Source organism: Lucilia sericata, unplaced genomic scaffold (genome assembly GCF_015586225.1).
Source record: "Lucilia sericata isolate MDLA Ls3-8-SP2 unplaced genomic scaffold, ASM1558622v1 Contig001068F_arrow, whole genome shotgun sequence".
Classification (NCBI taxonomy): Eukaryota; Metazoa; Arthropoda; class Insecta; order Diptera; family Calliphoridae; genus Lucilia; species Lucilia sericata.
The window spans coordinates 80072-101320 of NW_023995045.1; the positions used below are offsets into that span (position 1 = coordinate 80072).

The window sequence follows — 21249 nt, forward strand, 5'->3', positions numbered from 1 at the left end:
CTATAGTCCAGACTATAAACTGACTATAGTCCAGACTATAGACTGACTATAGTCCAGAAAATAGACTGACTATAGTCTAGAAGATAGACTGACTATAGTCCAGGCAATAGTCCATATTGTAGTACAAACTATAGTCCGGAGCTATAGCTCCGACTTTCAGATTGTTTGGTGTAACAAGATTTGATGTAATAGTTATATGCTATGGTGGTATTTTCCCTTTTTGATATTTGGAAAAAACATCAGCAGGATTCTAAAATTTCCAGCCTATATAACAACATGAGTTCCCTGCATGTCAACAAAATCCAATTCTAAGCTTTAATGCCTTAACTAGATTTACATATGTGAAAACTACTCCCCCTCCTCCCCACAAAAGGCAATTCAGTTTTCCCTTTTTTTTAGAATCTCAACAAGTAACAGCTGTGTATTCATTAATGTTGGTTTTATTTCAAATTATAATTCTTTAGAATTTTGGTTAAAAATTAAAAAAAATAAAATAACAAATACATATTTTTTTTTGAGGTTATTTCGCATATTCCACATGTTGAACTAATTAAACATTGAAAATTGTAGAACTTTAGCTCCTCTAGTTTTTTTACAGTTAGGTTGTATTTGATGTAGGTTCATTATGGTATTGGAGGAGGGATTGTTTGGTGGAACCATAACAACCAACCAAACCATCAACAACATCACATGTTATGGAGAAGTTTATTTCAGTTTCGTTTTTTTTGTTTTTTGTAAGTTTTTCTAGATAAATAAATTGACTTCAATTCTGGGAAAAAACTATAATTTTTGTTGTTGTGTTATTGGCTTCGTTTATTTTATGTTCTAAAATCGTATGAAAAAAAAAAACCTAAAAAGAATTGAAAGACTAAAGGAAAATTGTATATATTGTATAATGTTCATATGGATGGATGGATGTATATGTGGAACTGCCATATGTTGGCAAATGTGTTAATTGATGAAAATTGAAAATATTTTACAATTTTATACTCAATGGTCTTGAATAACAATAAAAGTACAGAAAATATCGAGTGCAAAATTGAAAAGGAAGAGAAAAACAATAAATGAAATTCTTATAGAATTTTAATTTAAGTTAGTTTAACTATTATCATTTCTGTGGTTAGTATACAAACTGGAATTTTCACATATTTATAGGGTTTTTCATAGGAAATAAAAATTTTAAATAAAAACTGAAGTTTTAAAGTGATAATTATCGTCAGATTAACTTCTTGGAACCAAATACCAAATTCATACGAAGATACTATAGTCTGATCTATAGTCTCGAATATAGTCTGGTCCATAGTCTTGACTATACTCTGGTCCATAATCTTTTCTACAGAATAGTCTATAGTCTATAGGTCTATAGCCTTGATTATTGTCTGGCCCATAGTCTCGACTATAGTCTAGCTTATAGTTTTGACTATAGTCTAGCTTATAGTCATGACTGTAGTCTGCCATAGACTTGACTATAGTCTGGTCTATAGTCTTGTCTATAGTGTTGACTGTAGTCTTGACTATAGTCTTGACTGTAGTCTAGCTTATAGTTTTGACTATAGTCTTGACTATAGTCTGGTCTATTGTCTTGACTATAGTCTGGTCTATAGTCTTGTCTATAGTATTGACTATAGTCTTGACTACAGTCTGGTCTATAGTCTGGTCTATAGTCTGGCCTATAGTCTGGTCTATAGACTGGTCTATAGTTTGGTCTATAGTCTGGCCTATAGTCTGGCCTATAGTCCGGTCTATGGTCTGTCCTGTAGTCTTGACTATAGTCTGGTCTATAGTCTTGACTATGGTCTGGTCTATAGTCTTGACTATAGTCTGGTCTATAGTCTTGACTATAGTCTGGTCTATAGTCCGGTCTATGGTCTGTCCTGTAGTCTTGACTATAGTCTGGTCTATAGTCTTGACTATGGTCTGGTCTATAGTCTTGACTATAGTCTGGTCTATAGTCTTGACTATAGTCTGGTCTATAGTCTTGACTATAGTCTGGTCTATAGTCTTGACTATAGTCTGGTCTATAGTCTTGACTATAGTCTGGTCTATAGTCTTGACTATAGTCTGGTCTATAGTCTTGACTATAGTCTGGTCTATAGTCTTGACTATAGTCTGGTTTATAGTCTTGACTATAGTCTGGCCTATTGTCTTGACTATAGTCTGGTCTATAGTCTTGACTATAGTCTGGTCTATAGTCTTGACTATAGTCTGGTCTATAGTCTTGACTATAGTCTGGTCTATAGTCTTGACTATAGTCTGGTCTATTGTCTTGACTATAGTCTGGTCTATAGTCTTGTCTATAGTCTTGACTATATTCTTGCCTATAGTCTGGTCTATAGTCCGGTCTATGGTCTGTCCTGTAGTCTTGACTATAGTCTGGTCTAAAGCCTTTACTATAGTCTGGTCTAAAGTCTTGACTATAGTCTGGCCTATAGTCTTGAATATAGCCCGGTCTATAGTCTGGCCTATAGTCTTTACTATAGTCTGGCGTATAGTCTTTACTATAGTCTGGCCTATAGTCTTTACTATAGTCTGGTCTATAGTCTTGACTATAGTTTGGCCTATAGTCTTGACTATAGTCTGGTCTAGCCTATATTCTGGCCTATAGTCTCTACTATATACTGGTCTATAGTCTTTACTATAGTTTGGCCTATAGTCTGGCCATAGTCTTGGCTATAAGTCTTGACTATAATCTGGCCTATAGTCTTGACTATAGTCTGGTCTATAGTCTGGACTATAGTCTGGCCTATAGTCTGGTCTATAGTCTTTATTATAGTCTGGTCTATATTCTTTACTATAGTCTGGTCTATAGTATTTACTATAGTCTGGCATATAGTCTTGACTACAGTCCAGGCTAGTCTATAGTCTTGACTACAGTCTAGTATAGTCTTTACTATAGTTTGGCCTATAGTCTGGCCTATAGTCTTGACTATAGTCTTGACTATAATCTGGCCTATAGTCTTGACTATAGTCTGGTCTATAGTCTGGACTATAGTCTGGTCTATAGTCTGGACTATAGTCTGGCCTATAGTCTGGTCTATAGTCTTTATTATAGTCTGGTCTATATTTTTTACTATAGTCTGGTCTATAGTATTTACTATAGTTTGGCATATAGTCTGGCCTAGAGTCTGGTCTATAGTATTGACATAGTCTTGACTATAGTTCAGCCTATACTCTTGACTATAGTCTGGCATATAGTCTTGACTACAGTCCAATCTATTGTCTTTACTACTAGCTAGTCTATAGTATTGACTACAGTCTAGTCTATAGTATTGACTACAGTCTAGTCTGCAGTCTGACCTATAGTCTTGGCTATAGTCAGGCCTATATTTTGGTTCATAGTATTGTGACAATATTTTCAAATATTTGTTTTTGCAGTGTATAATGAACTCGCCTAATAACTCTTTCTATTTTTTTTTTTCTATATAATTCCGAAAAAAGGGGCACATGTGCGTGCCAATGTAAATAAAATTGTTGTGTAAAAAACTAAAGAAAAAAACAGCAACATATTTAAAAAAACCAATTCAAACGCACAAAAAAACATTTGAAGCTGTCATTTGTTAACGCATCTGTTAAAATCATTCATTGAGAAAAATTTTTTAAATTTACACAAGAAAAAAATTTACAAAAAAAACAAACCGAGCCCAGATCATCATTCTTTTTTTCCGTTTATTTGAAACAAACTACGACCACATGTTTATAAATATGGAATGTTTGTTTCATTTACATTACAACTCACACCATAAACAAAAACAACAACATGTTAAAGTCTTTTTGAAGCTCCCTCGTTAGCTCCCTCTTTAGCTCCCCTTTTGTTTAAAAACCAAACCTCTACAACCTACAACATTAACTGCTGTTACTGCTGTTGTTGTTGCTCTACCCTTTTGAACAACATTATTCATTGAATTGCATGTAATTATTGCTGCAACAAGACCTGAAGATCGGGTTTTCGTTATTAAAATATTTTGTCTTGTTGTTTTTCTGCCTCTCACTTTGCTCACTCTTGAACTCTTTTGGGGTCTTTAAAAATTGTCGGTTTTCATGTTTTGTTTACGGTTATTTGCAATTTGGGTGGCTGTCTGGTTGGCAGGCTGTTTGCTCATCAGAGCTGGTTAAAATCATCTTCAGTATATGGAATTAAAGAGGCAATAATAACAATAATTCAACCATAGCACTACGATTACTGGTATAAAGTAAAAAAACTCTAAAGGCAAGAATTAAACAGGATTGGAAGTTTCAGTAAAAATTTGTTTTTCAATAAAAATTTTAATTTTTAACAATAAATTGCATTTTTCACTAAAAACTTGATTTTTTACTAAAAATTTGATTTTTTATTAAAAATCCAATTTTTCAAAAAAAAATTTTATTTTTTACGTAAAATCCCAGTTTTCACAAAAATTTTTGATTTTTCAACCAAAATTTGGATTTTCACTCAAAATCACATTTTTCCAAAAAATTTATTCTTCACTAAAAATTCGATTTTTATCATAAATTAAATTTTTTACTAAAATCACATTTTTCAAAACAAATTTTGATTTTCACTTATTACAGAAAAAAATTAGTATAACAGTTTTTTGTGTAGAAAAAAAGTGAGTATAAGCATTTTTCTACAGAAAAAAGTTAATATAACAATTTTTTTTATAGAAAAACGTTACTATAAGAGTTTTTTGTGTAGAAAAAATTGAGTATAACAGTTTTTTGTGTAAAAATGTGAGTATCAGAGTTTTTTATAAAAAAAAGTGAGTATAACAGTTTTTTCTATAGCAAAAAATGAGTATAAGAGTTTTTTCTATAGAAAAAAGTGAGTATAAAAGTATCTTCTATAGAAAAAACTGAGTATAAGAGTTTCATCTATAGAAAAAATAAGAGTATAAGAGTTTTTTCTATGCGAAAAAGTGAGTATAAATGATTTTTCTATAGAAAAAAGGGAGTATAAGAGATTTTTCTATAGAAAAAAGCGAGTATAACAGTTTATTCTATAGAAAAAAGTGAGTATAACAGTTTATTCTATAGAAAAAAGTGAGTATAACAGTTTATTCTATAGAAAAAAAGTCAGTATAACAGTATTTTCTATAGAAAAAAATCAGTATAACAGTCTTTTCTATAGAAAAAAGTCAGTATAACAGTTTTTTCTATAGAAAAAAGCTAGTATAACAGTTTTTTCTATAGAAAAAAGTCAGTATAACAGTTGTTCTATAGAAAAAACTGAGTATAACAGTTTTTCTATAGAAAAAACTGAGTATAACAGTTTTTTTCTATAGAAAACAGTTTGTAAAAGAGTTTTTTCTATAGAAAAAAGTTTGTATAACAGTTTTTTCTAAAGAAAAATGTTTTGTATAACAGTTTTTTTTACAAAAAAACTTTTGTATAACAGTTTTTTTCCATAGAGAAAAGTGTTTAAAACAGTTTTTCCATAGAAAAAAGTTTGTATAACAGCTTTTTCTACAGAGAAAAGTTTGTATAACAGTTTTTTCTATAGAAAAAAAGTTAGTATAAAAGTTTCTGTATAATAGTTTTTTCAATAGAAGAGTGAAAATAAAGAGGAAATGCTTCCTGTTCTAACCAAAACATTACTACTTCCCATCAAAAATATTAAATCTTTGGTTTCCTAAGTTTTGAACAATAGAAAGTTATATGTTTCCAATCCCAACTCTGCAACAAGTATGCACTCTAACGTATATGGAAAAAAAGCGTGCCGTAATGCACATGCTGCTGCCAGAGCATACACAACTCCCAAACAAACTATCTTCACATAACGACTTCTAGCAAACAGTAAAATATGGTTGAGTAAATATCATTTCTATACTTATGAGTATTTGATTAAACTCCCATAAAAAAAGACCTATAAGTGTTCAATATGCAAGGCACTCTCACTATCAGTTATTTGTTGTTGTTTTTGTTGTTGCTATATGGTCTGTTTTTTATTATTATTGCTGTTGTTGTTGTTATTGTACCCCCAAAAGAAATACCCAAAAATGAAATTAAACAGAGAAAATATTTATATACAATGAATGACTGCACTGCTCCAATTCTGTTATTGACATGTATTGAATATTTTTTTACCATAATTTGTCTAGATTATATTCATTTTGTCGCTTTTATCATTATTTTTTGGAGGGGGTTCTGTTTTTGTTGTTGTTATTTTTTTTTATAAATTTTGTCTTTGTGTTTTATTTGAAGTTATTGCTCAATCGGGTGTTATTTTATTGAATGGGTATTAATTTGTAAATGACACATTTAATTCAAACGTAAACACACTCTCCTTCCACTCTCTCACCGTTTAGAACTTAAACAGATATTTAAAGAGATTTAATCATTTTGAGGTATACTTGAGAGACCCATTAAGTTAAGTAGTCATTCTTCATTCATTCATTCATTGATTTATTATAATTAATGAATGAAAACAAGTTTAAGAATAAATTTGCTATAAATTTTTGATAAAATATTTTGACGCCATGCAAAAAAAAATTTTGAATTGATTTTGGTTTGTACGTCATTTGATATTCTATTTCGAAAAAAAACCAGTTGGTATTTATTTGAAATTCAAAAAAAAAATCGTATAAATATTTAAATTAGTTTTTGAAGAATTTAACCGTTATAATTTATCGATACAAAAACATTTTAAAATAACAAAAGTTTCAAAGTTTACAGAACATGGTACATTTGTTCTACAGAATAAAGTGAGTATAACAGTTTTTCCTATGACAGTACAACAGCATGTTTGTATAGAAAAAAGTGAGTATAACAGTTTTTTCTATAGCAAAAAGTTAGTATAACAGTTTTTCTACAGAAAAAAGTGGGTATATCAGTTCTTTCTATAGAAAAGAGTGAGCATAACAGTTTTTCCTATAGAAAAAAGTCAGTATAACAGTTTTTTCTATAGAAAAAAGTAAGTATAACAGTTTCTTCTGTAGAAAATAGTCAGTATAACAGTTTTTCCATAGAAAACAGTGAGTATAACAGTTTTTTATATAGAAAAAGGTTAGTATGACAGTTTTTTCTATAGAAAAAGTTAGTATGACAGTTTTTTCTATAGAAAAAAGTTAGTATGATAGTTTTTTCTATAGAAAAAAGTCAGTATAAAAGTTTTTTCTATAGAAAAAAGTGAATATAAACGTTTTTCTATAAGAAAAGTGAGTATAACAATTTTTCTATAGAAAAAGTGAGTATAACAGTTTTTTTTATAGAAAAAAGTGAGTATAATAGTTTTTTCTGTAGAAAAAGTGAGTATAAATGTTTTTTCATATAACTAAGTATGTATAACAGTTTTTTTTTTACAGAAAAAAGTATGTATAACAGTTTTTTGTATATAAAAAGCATGTATAACAGTATTTCCTATAGAAAAAAGTTTGTATAACAGTTTTTTCCTATAGAAACAAGTTTGTATAACAGTTTTATTCTATAAAAAAAATCAATATAACAGTTTTTTATATAGAAAAGGTCAGTATAACAGATTTTTCTATAAAAAAGGCCTGTATAACAGTTTTTTATGTAGAAACAAGTTTGTATAACAGTTTTTACTATAGAAAAAAGTGAGTATACAGTTCTTTTCCACAGAAAAAGTTTGTAAACCATTTTGTCCTATAGAAAAATAATATATAACAGTTATTCCATAGAAAAAAGTCAGTATAACAGTTTTTCTATAGAAAAAAGTGAGCATAACAGTTTGTATACCACTTTTTTCTATAGAAAAATGATTCGTATAAAAGTTTTTTTCATATTCACTGTTTTCGAATAACTTGGGTTTCATAGCTTTAAAGGAGTGAGTCCTTGACTCGACTTAACAATATTCTTCCATCTGACCTTTTTTAAAATGAAGGGTTTAAGCATTTAATAGCTTCAAATCCCTGACTTTTTTTCTCAAAAAAAAAAACACTTCAGTTGAAAACGTATTGAAGTGTGTTTTCCATATTTACGGATGTTTGTTAAATAATTTTAGTTACAACAACAACAAAAAGAACATAAAACATAAAATATAATTTCCGTAAAGGTTTGGTTTTAATGATTTCCATTAAAGATAGATTCATACTCTGTATAAATATTTAAGTACAATTTAAGTACCAAATGCTTAAGTTGACATAACCCCATAAACAAAGTATAATATTTTCAAAATCTAGGTTTCCCCTTTTATGTTCTTTGTTTTATTTATAAAAAAAAAAATAAAAAATTTGCGCTAAATGTTCCAGTTCATTGAAGTTGATGACATCACTTTGTTAACATTTTTACCCTAGACACATTATTTACGCCAAATGTTTATTGTCTTAACAAAGCTGCGCTGCTACTGCAGTGTAAACTGACATAAATACTATTTACATACTTTAACATACAGATGAATTTGTTTATATGTATTTTCTATTAAAACAAACATTTGTTTTATATAAACATATATGGCAAGAAATCCTCCTTCATGTTATGTGTATTTTTTTCTCAAACTTAAATTAAGCTTTTTTTCTTCTCCAATTTCTTTGACAGAAATTCCCTGCTCATTACAATCAAGTGTAACTAATGTGACTTCTAAACAATAATAATAACAAAAATGTTAACATTTCTTTTTTTCCTCTTTTTTGAACACATAATTATGTCAGAGATGCGCAGCAATATTTGCGTATAAGATAAATTGTATGTTGGTACTAAAACAACAATGTAAAAAGCAACCTCCAAAACTTTAAAGCAAATGCTGAATTTTAACAAACATTCAAAACTTTTCATTAAAAACATACATTCTTCATCCGAAATTTCGCTAAAAATCCAAATTTTCATTAATAAAATAATTTTCACAAAATTTCCATTAAAAATCCAAATTATTAGTAAAAATTCTATTTTGATCCAAATATTATAACAGTTTTTCTATAGAAAAAAGTGAATATAACTGTTTTTTTCGATAGGAAAAAGTGAGTATAACAGTTTTTCTACAGAAAAATGTTTGTGTAACAGTCTTTTCTATAGAAAAAATGAGTATAACAGTTTTTTCTATGAAAAAAGTGAGTATAACAGTTTCTTCTATAGAAAAAAGGGAGTATAACAGTTTTTTCTATAGTAAAAAAGTGAGTATAACAGTTTTTTCTATAAAAAAAAGTGAGTATAACATTTTTTTCTATAGAAAATGTGAGTATAACAGTTTTTCTATAGATAAAAGTGAGTATAACAGTTTTTCTATAGATAAAAGTGAGTATAACAGTTTTTTCTATAGAAAAAAGTCAGTATAACAGTTTTTTCTATAGAAAAAAGTCAGTATAACAGTTTTTTCTATAGAAAAAGTCAGTATAACAGTTTTTTCTATAGAAAAAAGTCAGTATAACAGTTTTCATCTATAGAAAAAAGTGAGTAAAACAGTTTTTTCTATAGAAAAAGGTGAGTATAACAGTTTTTTCCATAGAAAAAGGTGAGTATAACAGTTTTTTCCATAGAAATAAGTTTGTACAACATTTTTTATCTATAGAAAAAGTGAGTAAAACAGTTTTTTCTATAGAAAAAAGTGAGTATAACAGCTTTTTCTATAGAAAAAAATGAGTATAACAGTTTTTTCTATAGAAAAAAATGAGTATAACAGTTTTTTTATGAAAAAAGTAAGTATAACAGTTTCTTCTATGGAAAAAAGTGAGTATAACAGTTTTTTCTATAGAAAAAAAGTAAGTATAACAGTTTTTTCTATAGAAAAAAAGTGAGTATAACAGTTTTTTTTTCTATAGAAAAAAATGAGTATAACAGTTTTTTCTATGAAAAAGTGAGTATAACAGTTTTTTTATTAGAAAAAAGTCAGTATAACAGTTTTTTCTATAGAAAAAAGTGAGTATAACAATTTTTCTATAGAAAAAAGTAAGTATAAAAGTTTTTTCTATAGAAAAAAGTAAGTATAACAGTTTTTTCTATAGAAACAGTTTTTATCTATAGAAAAAGTGAGTATAACAGCTTTTTCTATAGAAAAAAGTGAGTATAACAGTTTTTTCTACAGAAAAAAAATTAGTATAACAGTTTTTTCTATAGAAAAAATTCCATATAACAGTTTGTTCTATGAAAAAATTGAGTATAACAGTTTTTTCTATAGAAAAAAAGTGGGTATAACAGTTTCTTCTATAGAAAAAAAGTGAGTATAACAGTTTTTTCTATAGAAAAAAAGGAGGATAACAGTTTTTTTTTTGTGTTTGTAAATAAAATAAGTATTTGGTACCAATTACAATTTCGTACCAAGTAAATTCATCATTTTTATAAAAACATTTGTTCATTTAAATATTTTTTGCTTTATTTTGTTTATTTACATATGTATGTGTGTTTGTGTGAATATGTTTACTCAAGACAATAATAATACATAATATGCATTTGAGAAAAGCTTTGAGAATGGAAAAAAAACGAACAGAAATTGTTGGTAATATACTCAACACGCATGTTAAATACTCTAGTGGCTGGCTCCATACGCCACATCATTTACAATAACAACAAAAAACAAGACCCCAAATGCTCCAACACTGCTCCATTTCCTCCCTTTTCCCCCTCCAGCTCATTTCGAGATCTTTATTATTATTTTTTTTTATTATAAATAATAAAGTGTAATAGTACGACAAACAAGCGTGTACGTATATACATACATAATATGTATGTATGTATGTATGTATGTATGTAAGTCATAATGCCCTTTTTTATCTCTTCATATCGTCAACATCAAACTAACCTTCGAGCAGAATAGTGTTTTGTATGCAGACAACAGAAGAAAAAAACGACCCAACCAACAACAAAATGCTGCTCTTTTTTGTTGAATAAGTTTTTTTTCAAAAGTTTTGAATTTCTAAAGAAAAAGGTGCCGTCATAGGTTGCCTTGCCGCCACAAACACCGCCACCACTGCTGCTACTGCTGGTGACGCTACTGACCCAATTTTCGTTAAAATATATATTTATGTATATTTTCATTTTGCTCCACTGTGGTTGTTATTGTTGCAGTCAGTTTGTATTTTTTTTTTTTTTTTTTTTTTTTTTGTAGAAAATTAGGAAAGTAAACTTAAGTGAAATTATTGTATGTAGTTGTTATTGTTTTCAACTTGTGGTTATTTTTGTTATTGTTACCGTAGTTGTTGTTATTTTCATTTTATTTGTTAAAAGTTTTCATGTGTTTTCTATCATTAGCCTGTCATTGCTAATGTTTTGTTAAAGTTATTTTTGTTTTTGTTTTTGTTTTTACATTGTTGTAATATTATACAATTTTCTGTAAACATTTAATATGGCAAATGACATGACAGATGAACGGACAGTTGGACAAGGGAGTTTTAATATTTTCAATACGAAAATATTGCAAATGTATTATTATAAACACAGTTTGTAAGAAAAAAAACCGTTATACATAAATTCTTATATTAAGAAACTGTTATACACACAATTTTGTATTGAAAAAACTCGTATACAAACTCACAATTTTCTGTAAATCACTGTTATACGATCTTTTTTATACAGTAACACTGTTATACTCACCTTTTTCTATATAAAAACTGTTATAATCACTTTTTTCTATAGAAAAACTGTTACACTCACTTTTTTTTCTATAGAAATAACTGTTATACTCACCTTTTTCTATAGAAAAAACTGTTATACTCACTTTTTCTATAGAAAAAAACTGTTACACTCACTTTGTTTTATAGAAAAATCTGTTATACTCACTTTGTTCTATAGAAAAAAACAGTTATACTCACTTCGTTCTATAGAAAAAACTGTTATACTAACTCTTTTCTATAGAAAAAACTGTATACTCACTGTTAAAACTTTTTTCTATAGAAAAAACTGTTATACTGACTTTTTTCCATAGAAAAAACTGTTATACTACCCTTTTTCTATGCAATAAACTGTTATACTCACTTTCTTCTTTAGAAAAACTGTTATACTCACTTTTTCGCATAGAAAAAACTTTTATATTCACTTTTTTCTATAGAGAAAACTCTTATACTCACTTTTTTCTATATAAAAACTGTTTATACTCACTTTTTCTATAGAAAAAAACTATTATACTCACTTTTTCCATAGAAAAAAACTGTTATACTCACTTTTTTCTATAAAAAAACTGTTTATACTCACTTTTTTCTATAGAAAAAACTGTTACACTCACTTTTTTCTATAGAAAAAACTCTTATACTCACTTTTTCTATAGAAAAAACTCTTATACTCACTTTTTTTCTATAGAAAAAAACTCTTATACTCACTTTTTTCTATAGAAAAAACTCTTATACTCACTTTTTTTTTTGGAAAATCTCTTATACTCACTTTTTTCTATAGAAAAGACTGTTATACTAACTTTTTCGTATAGAAAAAACTCTTATACTCACTTTTTTATAGAAAAAAACTCTTATACTCACTTTTTTCTAAAAAAACTGTTATACTCTATAGAAAAAACAGTTACACTCACTATTTTCTATAGCAAAAACTGTTAAACTCACTGTTTACTGACTTTTTTCTATAGAAAAAACTGTTATATTCACATTTTTCTAGAGAAAAAATTGTTATACTTACTTTTATCTATAAAAAAAAACGTTTGTACTCAATATTTTCTATAGAAAAAACTTTTTGTATAGAACAAACTATGATAAGCAGTTTTTCTCTACAAAAATATGCACGATTTTTCTAAATAAAAAAACTGTTATACATATAATTTTCTTAAAAAAAAAACGGTTATACACACAATTTTCTGTAGAAAGTATAGAAAAATACACAGTTTTATATAGAAAAACTTTCTTACATCTCATTTCAAAATAATTACTTTAAAAAAATAAAATTTATTTCCATTTTAGAAAAAGTGAACTTTTTTTCTCTAATTAAATATTACTCCCACAAGCAAATTTCATTTCAATTACTTAGGGGAAAACATAAAAGAGCAACAACAACAAAAATCAAGAAATAATAAAACTCTTACCAGTTGTTAACAATAATTTGCAAAAAAAAAAAAGAACAAGACTTCCATTAATTTAGGACACAAAAACATACCTGAAAATACAAGAGAAAAAAAATAAATAAATTTTTTTATTATTTAAATCTGCAGGAAATTTGAACAAAAAAAATAAAAAAATGATATCATAACAAAATATCTAAAAACAATTTTTAATTGTTTACATCAATAAAATTTAAAGAATGAACTAAAATAAATATTTTTGCACACCGACAAAAATTGCAACAACATTATTTGTTAATAAAATTTTTAATAATTAACGTCAGCATTAGAAAAAAGAAACTAATTTATGAGTTCATTGTTATAAATACAACTTATTTTCTTTAGTATTTTGTAAATTTTGTGAAAAAATCTATTGGATATAATCAAAAACATCATACAATTTGATTGAACATTTTGATGGGATTTTCAAAATTTTGTTCTGACACACAAACCTTGAAAATTTAAATATTTTTTTTATTATTCCCTACAAATTACCCAATCCCTCAAGATAAAAGGTCATGTTGTTGGTTGCCATGATCATACTGTGGAAATGATATATGATGATCTTAACATAAGTTGAAGGTTTTTTGTTAAATCAAATTCAAGATAATAATGGAAAATATCAAATTACAAAGATGAGAAAAAGAGAAATGAAAATGATCAAACCCTAAACATATTTGTAGCACAAGAAGCCCACATTCGTTTAGTGGAAGAAAAAAGAAATGATCAATTCTGATTTTAGAAATACACAGAAAATAAAATTTAATGTTTAATAGTCATGTGTCTGATTAAAGTCTAAACCACTAATTGGTTATTTATTTTGAAAACTGCTGATCATTTTAAAGATCTGAGCATTTTAGTTATAGAAAATACCACACAAAACGTAAATATTAATAAAATTTAAGTGAATAATCGATTAAAATTATTATAAACAAAATTTCCCATAGAAGATTTAGCTTCACCGAATATTAAAATATATTAAATCTTTAATTTGACCTATAAACCTTTAATACTGATCTACAATTGAACTAGAATAGAACTAAAACTGAACTAGAACTGAACTAGAACTGAACTAGAACTAAACTAGAACTGAACTAGAACTGAACTAGAATAGAACTAGATTTGAACTAGAATAGAACTAAAACTGAACTAAAACCGAACTAAAACCAAACTAGAACCGAACTAGAACCGAACTAGAACCGAACTAGAACTAGAACTGAACTAGAACTGAACTAGAACTGAACTAGAACTGAACTGGAACTGAACTGGAACTGAACTAGAACTGAAGTAGAACTGAACTAGAACTGAACTAGAACTGAACTAGAACTGAACTAGAACTGAACTAGAACTGAACTAGAACTGAACTAGAACTGAACTAAAACTGAACTAGAACTGAACTAGAACTGAACTAGAACTGAACTAGAACTGAACTAGAACTGAACTAGAACTGAACTAGAACTGAACTAGAACTGAACTAGAACTGAACTAGAACTGAACTAGAACTGAACTAGAACTGAACTAGAACTGAACTAGAACTGAACTAGAACTGAACTAGAACTGAACTAGAACTGAACTAGAACTGAACTAGAACTGAACTAGAACTGAACTAGAACTGAACTAGAACTGAACTAGAAACTGAACTAGAACTGAACTAGAACTGAACTAGAACTGAACTAGAACTGAACTAGAACAGAACTAGAACTGAACTAGAACTGAACTAGAACTGAACTAGAACTGAACTAGAACTGAACTAGAACTGACTAGAACTGAACTAGAACTGAACTAGAACTGAACCAGAACTGAACTAGAACTGAACTAGAACTGAACTAGAACTGAACTAGAACTGAACTAGAACTGAACTAGAACTGAACTAGAACTGAACTAGAACTGAACTAGAACTGAACTGAACTGAACTAGACTGAACTAGAACTGAACTAGAACTGAACTAGAACTGAACTAGAACTGAACTAGAACTGAACTAGAACTGAACTAGAACTGAACTAGAACTGAACTAGAACTGAACTAGAACTGAACTAGAACTGAACTAGACTGAACTAGAACTGAACTAGAAACTGAACTAGAACTGAACTAGAACTGAACTAGAACTGAACTAGAACTGAACTAGAACTGAACTAGAACTGACTAGACTGAACTAGAACTGAACTAGAACTGAACTAGACCTGAACTAGAACTGAACTAGAACTGAACTAGAACTGAACTAGAACTGACTAGAACTGAACTAGAACTGAACTAGAACTGAACTAGAACTGAACTAGAACTGAACTAGAACTGAACTAGAACTGACCTAGAACTGAACTAGAACTGAACTAGAACTGAACTAGAACTGAACTAGAACTGAACTAGAACTGAACTAGAACTGAACTAGAACTGAACTAGAACTGAACTAGAACTGAACTAGACTGAACTAGAACTGAACTAGAACTGAACTAGAACTGAACTAGAACTGAACTAGAAACTGAACTAGAACTGAACTAGAACTGAACTAGAACTGAACTAGAACTGAATTAGAACTGAATTAGAACTGAACTAGAACTGAACTAGAACTGAACTAGAACTGAACTAGAACTGAACTAGAACTGAATTAGAACTGAATTAGAACTGAACTAGAACTGAACTAGAACTGAACTAGAACTGAACTAGAACTGAATTAGAACTGAACTAGAACTGAACTAGAACTGAACTAGAACTGAACTAGAACTGAACTAGAACTGAACTAGAACTGAACTAGAACTGAACTAGAACTGAACTAGAACTGAACTAGAACTGAACTAGAACTGAACTAGAACTGAACTAGAACTGAACTATAACTGAACTAGAACTGAACTAGAACTGAACTAGAACTGAACTAGAACTGAACTAGAACTGAACTAGAACTGAACTAGAACTGAACTAGAACTGAACTAGAACTGAATTAGAACTGAATTAGAACTGAACTAGAACTGAACTAGAACTGAACTAGAACTGAACTAACTAGAACTGAATTAGAACTGAATTAGAACTGAACTAGAACTGAACTAGAACTAAGCTAGATTTGAACTGTGGTTAACTTTAATTGTAATTTAGACATTTAATTTGTATTATAATTTATACATTAGTTTTTATAAAAAACCTAACATTTTCGGTTATTTCCTGATTTTATTTTAAACACATCAAATAATTTAAAGAAGCTTAACTCTTAACTTCATATTATCAATTCTTATTATTTATTCTTTGTATTTGTTCATCATAGTTTTTTTTTTGTTTTGTTAAAAAGTGTTTGTCAAGCTTTTAACACTTGCTCGAAAAAACTTCAAATTTAAACAACTTAATATTTATTTAAAATTTCTATTACACAAAAACCGATTCAATAAGTCTTCTTGAATATAAAAATCTTATTATAATTTTTACATATTTTCACACTTCCTTCTATCGTTCTTTACATTTCATTTCATTTCGTTTCATTTGATTTCAATTTAAATAATCTTCACTTCACAACAGCATTCTTTTCTGCTTTAATGGTCTGTCAACTGTATTGTGGTTTTGAATACTCCCATGGCTTTTTATAATCAAAAAGACGAAGAAGAACACCTAAGAAGGTGTGAAAACACAAATTTTCTTAAAGATTTTTTTTATAATTTTTCTTAATGAATTATAAGTCTAAGAATGTGTTTATAATGTTGATTTCCTTATGAATTGTTTGGTATAATGATCAGCATAAAAATATGTCTATAAACATTAAATTAACCCATGAATGAGTGCCAGATCTTTGATTTGAAAAATAAAGAAAAAGTATTTTGTCTTTAGACCAAGAAAAAGTGGTTTCCATCTGTTAAAGTTTGTTTATTTAATACCAAAAAGTATTAAGAGGCTTTTTAAATTTTAAATATATAATAATACCACAATATTTTGAGGATTGGTTTAGTAAAGAGTAAAAAATCTTATGACTGTTGTTTGGAAACTTAAATAAATTTAAAGCTTTTTTTTCCATGACAAAGAAATATTATTTTAAATTGCTTTATCATGTGTGCTTCGTAAAGTGTTTTAATTTTTGTTTGAGAATTTAAGAAAGTTTTTCTTCTAAAAAATGTGTTTGTAATAAATTATTAAATTAATGTTTTCAAACCCATTTGCCTTGATTTCGTTTTCATTTTAATTTTGTTTGAAATTATTTATTGATAATTTATTTACGGGTTTTAAACCCTGCTAAGCCAGTTTTATTATACAATTCGTGTTAGTTGTAAGTAATATACAATAAATTATTTAATTTATAGAAATGTTTCCATATGTTCCGTAGAAAACCTATTAATTATAATTATTTAATTTCTCTGAACGAACTAGAACTGAACTAGAACTGAACTAGAACTGAACTAGAACTGAACTAGAACTGAACTAGAACTGAACTAGAACTGAACTAGAAACTGAACTAGAACTGAACTAGAACTGAACTAGAACTGAACTAGAACTGAACTAGAACTGAACTAGAACTGAACTAGAACTGAACTAGAACTGAACTAGAACTGAACTAGAACTGAACTAGAACTGAACTAGAACTGAACTAGAACTGAACTAGAACTGAACTAGAACTGAACTAGAACTGAACTAGAACTGAACTAGAACTGAACTAGAAACTGAACTAGAACTGAACTAGAACTGAACTAGAACTGACTAGAACTGAACTAGAACTGAACTAGAACTGAACTAGAACTGAACTAGAACTGAACTAGAACTGAACTAGAACTGAACTAGAACTGAACTAGAACTGAACTAGAACTGAACTAGAACTGAACTAGAACTGAACTAGAACTGAACTAGAACTGAACTAGAACTGAACTAGAACTGAACTAGAACTGAACTAGAACTGAACTAGAACTGAACTAGAACTGAACTAGAACTGAACTAGAACTGAACTAGAACTGAAACTAGAACTGAACTAGAACTGAACTAGAACTGAACTAGAACTGACTAGAACTGAACTAGAACTGAACTAGAACTGAACTAGAACTGAACTAGAACTGAACTAGAACTGAACTAGAACTGAACTAGAACTGAACTAGAACTGAACTAGAACTGAACTAGAACTGAACTAGAACTGAACTAGAACTGAACTAGAACTGAACTAGAACTGAACTAGAACTGAACTAGAACTGAACTAGAACTGAACTAGAACTAACTAGAACTGAACTAGAACTGAACTAGAACTGAACTAGAACTGAACTAGAACTGAACTAGAACTGAACTAGAACTGAACTAGAACTGAACTAGAACTGAACTAGAACTGAACTAGAACTGAACTAGAACTGAACTAGAACTGAACTAGAACTGAACTAGAACTGAACTAGAACTGAACTAGAATGAACTAGAACTGAACTAGAACTGAACTAGAACTGAACTAGAACTGAACTAGAACTGAACTAGAACTGAACTAGAAAACTAGAACTGAACTAGAACTGAACTAGAACTGAACTAGAACTGAACTAGAACTGAACTAGAACTAGAACTGAACTAGAACTGAACTAGAACTGAACTAGAACTGAACTAGAACTGAACTAGAATTGAACTAGAACTGAACTAGAACTAGAACTAGAACTAGAACTAGAACTGAACTAGAACTAGAACTGAACTAGAACTGAACTAGAACTGAACTAGAACTGAACTAGAACTGAACTAGAACTGAACTAGAACTGAACTAGAACTGAACTAGAACTGAACTAGAACTGAACTAGAACTGAACTAGAACTGAACTAGAATTGAACTAGAATGAACTAGAATTGACTAGAATTGAACTAGAACTGAACTAGAACTGAACTAGAACTGAACAAGAACTGAACAAGACTGAAGAACTGAACTAAAATTGAACTAAATTGAACTAGAATTGAACTAGAACTGAACAAGAACTGAACAAGACTGAACTAGAATTGAACTAGAACTGAACTAGAACTGAACTAGAACTGAACTAGAACTGAACTAGAACTGAACTAGAACTGAACTAGAACTGAACTAGAACTGAACTAGAACTGAACTAGAACTGAACTAGAACTGAACTAGAACTGAACTAGAACTGAGCTAGAACTGAACTAGAACTGAACTAGAACTGAACTAGAAACTGAACTAGAACTGAACTAGAACTGAACTAGAACTGAACTAGAACTGAACTAGAACTGAACTAGAACTGAACTAGAACTGAACTAGAACTGAACTAGAACTGAACTAGAACTGAACTAGAACTGAACTAGAACTGAACTAGAACTGAACTAGACTGAACTAGAACTGAACTAGAACTGACTAGAACTGAACTAGAACTGAACTAGAACTGAACTAGAACTGAACTAGAACTGAACTAGAACTGACCTAGTACTGAACTAGAACTGAACTAGAACTGAACTAGAACTGAACTAGAACTGAACTAGAACTGAACTAGAACTGAACTAGAACTGAACTAGAACTGAACTAGAACTAAAGAACTGAACTAGAACTGAACTAGAACTGAACTAGAACTGAACTAGAACTGAACTAGAACTGAACTAGAACTGAACTAGAACTGAACTAGAACTGAACTAGAACTGAACTAGAACTGAACTAGAATGAACTAGAACTGAACTAGAACTGAACTAGAACTGAACTAGAACTGAACTAGAACTGAACTAGGATTGAACTAGAATTGAACTGAACTGAACTAACTGAACTGAACTAGAACTGAACTAGAACTGAACTAGAACCTGAACTAGAACTGAACTAGAACTGAACTAGAACTGAACTAGAACTGAACTAGAACTGAACTAGAACTGAACTAGAACTGAACTAAACTGAACTAGAACTGAACTAGAACTGAACTAAAACTGAACTAGAACTGAACTAGAACTGAACTAGAACTGAACTAGAACTGAACTAGAAATGAACTAGAAATGAACTAGAACTGAACTGATACTAGAAGCTAGTATTTTCAAGACAATAATATTTTCTATAGAAAATCTTTGTATTTAAAATGTAATTTATTTACTTTGTTCTTGAGATCCAATTGTTTTAAGAAAACCTTCTTGCATTTGATTTAGGTAAATTCAGGGACAAACTTTATTGGTCACAAAAACACTTTGTTTTGAATAAAAGTGAATGTTTTAAAGAAAATAACACTAGAAAATAAATATTTGTCTATATAATAGAAATACTAAAACTAGACAAAAAAGCCACAACCCTGATACTTTCATTGAGTTTATTTAAGAATATTCTAAAAATGTTGTAGATTTTTCACCTTGATTACATACATATAAAAAAAAATAGTTTAGTTTAGATAAAATTCTACATAAAACAAAAACTATTATGTTATATAATCTTGTTAGTAATTAATTTTGAAATTTCATCATAAGTTATAAATATAAAGATAAATGTTTAGTACAATTATCTAAAGCTTAAGTTTTCAAAAAACGATTATTAATTATGAATTATGATTTTTTAAACCTTTATTTTTTTCAAGAAAATTCAATTTAATTAAACATAAACCACATGTTAAACATTTTTAATTACAACATAATGCTTATTAATTGATTTAAAGAATATTACAAGAAATGTATTTAAATTTCTATAAATGACTTTCAATAGTGTCTGTCAGCCCAACCCCCATCATTAGCAAAAGAAAACTTTAATATTGTTTTAAGATTCCAGAAGAAGAGAGAAAAAACTTGTAATTATTAGAAAGAAATTGTGAAGAATGAAATGCTGTAAAAACTATTCATTCTCAAAAGGGATTCAAATCAGCCAAGCAAATGTAAATTACTTTTACGCACAATGGAATCGGCAACATCATCATCATCATCATCATCACAATCATCTTTCTCTACCTCTTTGTTTTCAAACTAATGGAACCAAATAACCAAGAATAAATATAGTAGCAGTAAAGAAGAAAGAAAATTATTAAACCCGTATCATTAGAACTTTAATATTGGGTAAATAGAAACTGGTGCGTGTTCTGTAGAAAAGACGGAAATATGAAGGCCTTTTACTAGTCTGTCCGGGCACAAAAAGTAGAAAAGTAAACAAAAAGTTAGTAACAAAAGAGGAAGACAAAAGGTTTTTATTAGTGTGAATAAAGTATGAGAAAGGCTGATAATAAAAGGGTTCTTTATTTTTTTGTATAAATATTTTAATATTCCTTTTTTTAGGCTTCACAAATATTTCACGATCATTTTCATTAATGTAAAATTCAGCTTTTAGTGATGGTTGTGGTGGTGGTGGTGGTGTGATGGTGTTGAAAATAATGCTAATGACTATGAGTTTGATAATTGTACTGCTCTCATGTTCAATTAAATTGAAACATGGTTAGATTGTGTTTTCCATTTTAGAATCCAGCTAAATTTTTA

General features: G+C 28.8%; 1 protein-coding gene across 2 annotated transcripts in view; it reads right to left on the bottom strand.

Annotated features, from left to right (window-relative positions):
* Nucleotides 1-21249, bottom strand: part of LOC119609857 — a 130122-nt gene that overhangs the window by 75256 nt on the left and 33617 nt on the right. The window contains exon 1 of one of the 2 annotated variants that reach the window (XM_037964844.1): nucleotides 12884-12914. The exons of the other annotated variant lie outside the window; for it this stretch is intronic. The gene's annotated coding sequence lies outside the window, so the exon portion shown is untranslated. Of the gene's footprint in view, nucleotides 1-12883; nucleotides 12915-21249 lie in introns of those variants that run through there. 2 annotated transcript variants of the gene reach the window in all.